Genomic DNA, 6,927 nt, shown 5'->3' on the forward strand with positions numbered 1-6,927 from the left:
AGCACGGGGCAAAGTGGCTGGGAGATGGGGCACAGCATCCTCACAGGCATTGGGTGACCTAGTACCCATCAATTCTCCCATCCTGATTGCTGCAGTAAATAGATTTTCTGCATATTTAGGTCACGGTTTCACTTCTTCCTGTCATTTCAACCAGCCATGGTTGCACCGTCGCGCGCTGCTGAGATACTGAGCCATGCATCTCCGTCCTGACCTGCAGGACTTCCCTACCCCCAGCATCCTCCCTGGGCTCAGCACATTCCCTCCGAGCTACGGTTTTGCCACTGACCTGGGCAAAAGGCTCATGGGGTCACTGGGGGTGCCAGCACCGTGCTCACCCCCACTCTGCCACTCAGCCCTGCCTGCTGGAACTGCAGCTCTGAGGGCAAGGTGGGCAATTCTGAAAGCGTTCAGCCAGAGGCAAAGCAAATGAGGGGGGCTATATATCATGTATTATACATAGAATAGTCATAGAGTGTATATACATATTAATATATATACACTATACTATATAAAGTATACATTTTATATTATCTATCATGTATATATTATATGGATTTTCTGAATCATATGTAACAAAATTATACAATAATACAAAGTAGACATTCTACAATTATTATATAGTATATGATGTATAATATGCATTCAATATAATACATAGAATATAAATATAATTATATATTTTAGAAGCAGCTATTGGGAAGATGGGGTTAATGAGCTGACCTCCAGCCTCATGGGGGTATATTCCCTTTCAGGAGCAGCATTTCAACCCAGGGAGGCATCAGCAAGAGGATCTGCAGACAAAAATACTTACGAAAAAGAAACTCAAAGGATGTTCTTATATTTTTTTTAAAGAAATGCCATTTTCTTTTGGCTGGGTCTGCTAGCTGACCTTTTCACTGGAGATTGTTTAGTGTGAGGTTCAGGGAGCGAAACAAGCCTGTATTTGTTTCACCTCTTTATTACTCCTGACTCCTGTTTATCCCGTTTTTTCAGAGCCAGCTTTGCTCGGCTGAGGAAAGCCCATGGAAGGAGCGCTCATTGACTAATTTCATTGATTTTCATGAAAACTGGTTTTCTGCAGGTTTCTGACCCTTAGTTAACTGCTTTTCTCTGTTCTCCCCATATTCCTGTTCAAGGCTTTAAGTGCAGAAATACAGCTGAGGGGTTCCAAGGTTATTCTGGGGCAGATAAGCAAATACTTATTTATAAGTAAATACTGAGGGATTGATTTCAGGGCAGGAGATGCAGATCCCTGGCTGGTTTTCTGCTATACCAGCCCGATGGTATAGCATCCACCCACATAGCAGATGATATAACATCTCAGTGTTCGTCGCGGGTGTGCCTCTTGTTTCCATGGGGGGAACACAGGGCACCCCTACAGCTCTGGGTATCATTACCCATATTTTGGGTTTTGCTTTATTTACAAGCCCTTGTTCCCAAACTGGCAGGCTCTTGGGAAAATGGGAAAGAGCCAGCTCTGCAGCCACAAGAGCCAGCATGCCGGCTGTGACATCTGTGAGGGATGTGACGTCCAGGCTGCCTAAGGATGCGGAGCTGGACTCCATGGGCTCCGTGTCACTGCAAGGCAAGGGAAGAAGCCAACACCCCCCAAAATCACTCGGTATCCCACCATTGCACCCATGTTTGTACACACAGGCTGGGGTGGGTTATGGAAACTCCTAACATCACATTAAAAAAAACCACAAAACAACCACAACCACCCCTTACTCTGTCTATGGAAAAAGTTATTTGTGGCATTGAAAATGGCCTTTGTGGCAACAGCCCTGATGGAGCTTGAAAGAGATGGGATGTGGGGCTGGTGTATCGTGAATAGGGGCCCGCAACTGCCTTAACAGGTAGTGCTAGCAGGCCATTTATATATATATATATATATTGCTGTTAGAGTGAATTTAAAGGCTGCTATGATAGCAGATCCTTGCCCATGTGCACCAGGCTAGACCACATCATTCTCCCAGAGAAGCCAGTACACTGCATCCCCACCAGTGCCTCCTCCCCACCCGGCTGGGAGCTGTAGCCTTAAGGGCATCTGAGCCAAGCGAGGGCAAATTGTCCTCAGGTGGGACCTGCCTTACACCCATCCCCAGGAGCTGGAATCCAGACCAGATTCCTCCCATATTCTGGGACACCAGCAGCCCCCCAGTTTCTGCTTGCAGAACAGCAATGTTTGGGTTTCTCCCCATGCCGCTCAGGAAGCCTTGAGCACAGAGCAAAGGAGCGATGCTTGCTCCTGCATGCCAAAATACCCTGGATCATCATGAAAGAAGTTTTTTGGCCAGTTTGGGAGTCCAGCTCCATTGTCGTAAAAGCAGTGAGTGATTTTATTACTTTTTTTCCTTCTTTCTGGCTGCAGCGTAGGGGTAACGTGGCAACGGCAACTTTTGTAGCTGTGCTCTGCTACTGGCTAACGAGATTATTTTTTAAATGGATAAGCTTGTAGTTATTAATGCTTCTCTTTGCTTTCCTGTCCCTGAGGGTTTGCTGTATGCTGATATACCCTTTCCAGGTTTTTCTCTGCAGTGGATGTGCTGTATGTGTGCTCTTTTCTCATAGCAAAGGTCATAAATAAGTATATAATTAAAAACTCCACCTATACATAATGAGACATGATTAACCTGTAACCACTGGCAGTGCTAAATGGTATTCACTGTCCATACAGGGATAAATGCTGCCTTTTAAATCCCTATTAAAACACATTTTGATATAAACCACTTACTAACAATATAAGAGGAAAACCTTTTTGGAACTGAGTAAACACCCTGTGACCTGATCTGTGGGAAGTTCAGGGTCAAAAGCTGCCTGGTAAGTGGAGGTACACCCTAACTGCTTGCATGTGTGAGGGCATCTGTGCTATGCGGTGAGTACAGATGTGCTTTCTCACTGCTCACCCTTTGCATTTGGATGGAGCTTGTTTGTTGTGAGTAATGTTTTAGTGGAGAGCTGCACCTTGTTCATCCATGCGTACCCTTAGGTCAGCTGCCTGCCTCCAGAGAAAGCAAAGCTTTCTGCCAGAAAATAGTTTCTGGCAGAATAATACATATAATAAACATCTGCAATAAATAAATACATAAATTCACTGCATGGGGGGTGGAGGGGTGGCAAGGGATCGCATCCCAACTCCATCATCCTCCCCCTGAATCCCCCCCCAAGTTAAATCAGCCTGTGGGACCCCTTTGTTTTATTAAGCTTATCAATAGGCTTTTTTTTTTTTTCCACTCAAAAATGTGCAAAAATACAGTTATTCCTGGCCAGATTCTTCCTTTCTGCATCTTTGCATCAGATGGAGGCCCTGGCAAAGGGACCCCTCTTTGGTCTTAACTGAGGTAAAAGGAATGGGGCTCTTTTTACCTTGGCCAGTTTTCCTGCCCCCCCCCCCCCCCCCCCCTTATGGGTGAGTAGAAATCCTTGAAAGCTTAAATTCACGTGTCTTTATGTTTTTTCATACATCCAAAGGGGAAAATAGGCCAAGAAGCCAATATTCCACTGGCATGTGGGACTGCAAGGGGAAACCTTCTGCAGCCCCAGTGAAATCACCACAGCTATCAGGGGCTTCAGGGCTGCATTTTTTTTAGAAAGAAGGACCCTTTTTTCCTATTTTCTCCACCCAGATGTGGCAGCTCTGCTTAATATAAAATGTCACATGTACCCAACTCCCACAGACATCAGCTTTTCAAGTACCAGCTCAGGACTATTCCCTAGCTATCAGTGAAAATAAAGTGTGTTTTTTGGGGCTGGGGGTAACATAATTTCTATTTACTGAGGCAGGGAGGGTGCCTGGGAAGAGGCTGAGCTCAGGGGAGCTGTCAGCAGGCTGGGGTGAAAGTGATGCTGGGGAGGCATGTGCTGGCACAGGGCCACCGTGAATAGCTCTGACATAACGGCTCTTAAAATAATAATAATAATAATTTCCATGTTTTTCTTTCTATGATGTACCTCTCTAGCAGAACCCCCCGACGAATTTGTTGGACCTCTGCAAAGAGAGCGCATCTGTATTTCATTTTATAGCTGAAGAATAGTAATTAAGATGCTTTTGTGGAGCCAGGCCTTGGAAAACTAAAAATAAAAGCCATATAGGCACAATAGCAGACCTCCAAGCACCATAAACTTTCCTTTCCTCTTGTTCTCACCCTCCCAGCCACATCAGACCCCTGAGCAGGGCTCATTTCAGGGCAAGTCCCCGTTGTTTTGGGGAGCGGAGCGGCAGGTACAGGCTGTGCTGCAAAGGCAGGAATAAATCATGGGGTGAAAGGGGATGGTGTGGAGAAGGGGGATTTTTGGCTAAATCCAGAGGAGTGATGCAAACACCATCCTGTGTAGAGGGGTAAGCATCCCTGTGAGCAGCAAGAGGAGGTCTTCCGAAGTGTCAAAAACTGGGGGCATCAAGTAAAGCATTAGTGCTGGCAAAAGCTGTTTTCTGGCCCTTCACCACATCAGGGTGCTTCTGGCTCCATGCAAATGAAAAATTAATTTTCCCTGGCTTGAGCTGAAAGCACTGAAAGAGGAGATGGGGGTCAATGAGATTCACTCAAAAGCACTTGCTGGCTGGCAGGGGTCATGCCAGAAAGATAACCATTGCTGAGGGGATGAGCGAGGCCCTGGGGGACTGGGAAACGCTCAGTAGCTAGCTTGAAGAGACACACACGCACCCCAATTTGGGTTTTACACGCCAGTAAGCTCAATTTTAGCAGGAGAGTGATTAAAAATTAATAAGATGGTCAATGTGTAGAGAGGGAAAGGCACATCTGGAGGTATGCTGGGCAATGCTAACCTAGTTTGTATTGGGTCTTGACGGGAAAAATATTGCTGTAAATAAAGGGAAGGGCTGGGGATGCCAAGATAGTGGGCAGGGATGGATGTCTCCCACCAGCCAGCCTTGTGGTGTAGGTGTGTATTTTGGCCGGGACAGCTCGTCTCCTGTGCTAAGCCCCAGAAATGAAGCAATTCTGGTGGGATGCAAGTGATGCTGCCATCAGCATCGTACCCCCCGGGTGGTAGTTGGTCCAAGCCATGACCGCTTGCTGGCACAGAGAGGCTTTAACAGCCATCTGGGTTCCAGGGATACAGCATATATATTTCTCTTGGATGCTGCAGAGACCAGGCAGCTTTAAGCCTCTATGTAGACACTGTGTTTTTGAGAAAGAGCAGTTAAATAGGTTTCTGCCTGTCACAGCAGGGAGCTCCTTACCCAGGTGTCTGGGCTGGCCAGGCAGCTAGCTTATTTAAACTGTGGTGGTGCTGAATGCCTGAACTCCTCTGAGGTCCCACTGACCCAGAGTTCAACATTTGCTGTGGCTGGGCTCTGTGCTGCATTACTATTGGAAAACAAGTTGGTTTAGTGTTTATTTTTTGCTTTCCCATCGGCAGGACCCAGCCACGCTGGCGGAGCTTTCTCCACAAACCTTGCAGTGCAGTTCCTAGAAGGAGAGCAACTTTTTCCCTCCTCTTTTCCAAGCCTTCGCTGCTGACAGTAGGGGCTGGAAGCCATCCAATACTGTCAGTATAAATCTCCCTGACCTTGTTTCACCATCCCTTAACTTGCAGTTCAGCAGCTCCCATCAGCCAGGCCCGGCGTCAGCTTCCACTTCCTGGCTCATTTCTTCCCTTTTTCAGCTTTATGGTTTCATTTCCCAAGCTTGTCTGTTCATCCTTGGGTGGGCAGGGGGCTGAGGGGGGACTCCCAGCCCCTAAAAACCTTCCAGCAAGGTTGCCAAGGCAAATACCTTGCAGGAATTTGGAGATGCAGCTGTAATTGAGTGCTTTTCTAGGAGATGTGCTTTAGGGATGAGCTTGAGCCCAGCTTGCAGGAGAAGCAATGCTTGGAGATGCAGTGCGACGTGATTAGGTGGGATGAAGGAAAAATGCTTCCCTTTGGATCTGGCTGGGTGCAGGGCTTTGGTCCAGCAAACTCAGCCCAGGTGCCATCAGGAGGATGTGCCACAGTAGGGTTTGGGCTCCACCCCGTCATGGTGCAGGGTGTGCATCTGTATGGGAATTTGTCGCTCTCCAGAGGGTTCTTGCTGTTATGCTTCATGCATTATCCCCTTCTTCCTGTGATAACTTGGTGTCGTGTTTGCTGGCCAGCTGTTTCCAGGGGTCATTGACTTCAGGGGAATTGCCTCATGCCACGTGCTCATGGGATGCTGGCCTCACCAAGGAAGCAAAGAGGCTGACAGCCTTTGGAGTTGTGGGCTGCAGAGTGGCCGGCGATGGGAAGAGGGCAGGGCCTTGCACCACAGGAGTTCACTGTGGTTTCCCATCCTGGCTGGCCCAGCCACCCTGGAGACCCAGCTCTCCCTTCTGGGTCTGCAAAAGGGCACTGGGGGCCTAAGTCCTCCCAAAAATCCACAGCATCATGTATTACTTGCTTCCTAGGTGCTAAATCCATACAAGATCCAGCTGCAGTGAAGTCTTGCCTTAAAAAATTGTGATGATGCCAGCATGTTTGGGGCCTCGTGAAAGAACATTGCCAGTTGCCACCATTGTCACTTGGCTTTGTAATAGTATCTTTGCATTGTTAGCAGCGTCTTTGGTATGTTAGCAAGAGGAGTTTGGTGGCAGGATGTATCAGACATGCGTATTTGCCATTAGTATTTTACCTGAGCAAAGCCTGCAGCTCTGAGTTTGTGCATGGGTGTTGTGGGTGCCTCTGTGTAAGGGAGCCAGGTGTGTGCAAGAGACCCAAGGGGTGTGCAAGGCACATGGCCATGGCTTTGCATTTGCATTTCTGGAGGAAAAGCCCAGAAGCCTTTAAATAATATCCACAGACCTTTGTGGAGGATTAGGACAGCTAATTGGATTTTATTCAGGGTGCACTGCAAGCTCTGCATCACAGCTAGGGCAAGCGCTGGCCTGAATAGGGAGAGGTCAGAGGAGATCAGAGGAGGCTGCAGACTATCTTTGTGTAGGGAA

Source organism: Falco cherrug, chromosome 9 (assembly GCF_023634085.1).
Source record: "Falco cherrug isolate bFalChe1 chromosome 9, bFalChe1.pri, whole genome shotgun sequence".
In the NCBI taxonomy this organism is placed as follows: Eukaryota; Metazoa; Chordata; class Aves; order Falconiformes; family Falconidae; genus Falco; species Falco cherrug.